A 1458-nucleotide genomic window follows, 5' to 3' on the forward strand; every position below is an offset into this window, starting at 1 on the left:
ATGGGATCTTTGTTAATAAATTTAGTAAAACATGAACGGTAGACGACCAAAACTGTACTAAATTGGAAATATATTAAAATAAATAGGTTTTTAGCATGCATCATGCATGTTTGAAAAATCAGGCTGGTTTCGTCTTTTTTAGCGTTTTTGTTTCATACGAACGAAGGACAATTTCATTCGAGCAACTTCAAGTAACGTATATAAAACAACAACAAAAAACGACTTTCAACACTTTTCATTCTTCACTCAATAGCATTAGGTTTTACTGTAGACATTTTGTAAATGTAGTTTTTCACCTCAGCTATATGCCAATCACGTTTTTGACTTTAACTATGGCCATCGACATTGTACAGAAATGCGTTGTTTATAAACAAAAAGAATGCCTTCTTAAATTTCATAAATTTCCGCGGAACTTGCTTATTGACTTGAAATAACTTCAAAGATGCGAAATTGTGCTTGAATTGCTTATTTCTGCATACAACAATGTGCTTTTAACCTTGTCGTGTCTATAACAATCATTCAGTCGTGAAGAATGTAAAATGAAACTTCGGCAAAAATTCAGATTTAAAATTATTGTTTTCTGACACTGTTTATGATCATTTTTATTATAAAGGAGCTTTTACATACAGTGTATTTTAAAGTTATTTAACTTTCCAAAAAATACATGCAATGTGAATATGATAAATATGTATATCCTGAATGAGAAAAAAAGTGAAAAAATGTACAGCTCCTCTTGAATAAAATCTAGTTACAATTTAAGTAAACTTCTTAAAAATATCTCCAAAGTTACTCCACAGCAAAATTTCATTTTTATCAAAACTTCAACGCACATTACCAGAATTTGTGGACATCATGTATTTCTAGTTATGTGTGAACATTATTTTATCTCTGGTTATAGCTACATATTTGTTGTAAGTTTTATACCTACGATAGTGCAAGTTTCATTTCAGTATTGATAATATCTTATCATTGTTTTTCTATAAAATAAAAAAGAAAATTTTTTTAGAAATACATAAAAACAAACTAGTTAGCTACTTTAACTGTCACATCACAGTAGCTACTAAATGCATGTCACTTATTTTACATTAAAATCCTTTCACTTACTTTTCTGACACCATCGTCCTTCAAATCCAAATGTGCATCTACATGTAGGAACAAATCTTCTGCGTCGTTTCCTCTGATCACCACTTTCCGACGTTTTAATCTACAAGATCCACCATTTTGACATGGATTTGGGCGACACTTTCTTGGTATTGCTGTTAAAAATAAAAGTAAATATCTAATATTGTAAAATTATCTTTAAACGAATAAAGCCGCACAGATATTTCTCCTGAATAGTTTAAGTTGCTGCATATATAGATATACATGCCCCATGTTAATAAACAGTTTGTAAATTCCTCTAAAACAACCTCACCCGTCCAAGGAGTGAGATCCAGAGTCACAAATATACTTATGATT

The 1458-nt window shown here is 30.3% G+C and overlaps 1 long non-coding RNA gene across 1 annotated transcript; it reads right to left on the minus strand.

The window, feature by feature from the left end:
- Window positions 1-55: 55 nt before the first annotated feature.
- Window positions 56-1183, minus strand: LOC124435765. The gene is made up of 2 exons (XR_006945147.1): window positions 1105-1183; window positions 56-977 (listed from the first exon to the last, which is right to left on the minus strand). It is a non-coding gene; the product is annotated as an uncharacterized LOC124435765 (long non-coding RNA).
- Window positions 1184-1458: the final 275 nt, after the last annotated feature.

This window comes from Xenia sp. Carnegie-2017, unplaced genomic scaffold, assembly GCF_021976095.1.
Source record: "Xenia sp. Carnegie-2017 unplaced genomic scaffold, XeniaSp_v1 HiC_scaffold_147, whole genome shotgun sequence".
Lineage (NCBI taxonomy): Eukaryota > Metazoa > Cnidaria > Anthozoa > Malacalcyonacea > Xeniidae > Xenia > Xenia sp. Carnegie-2017.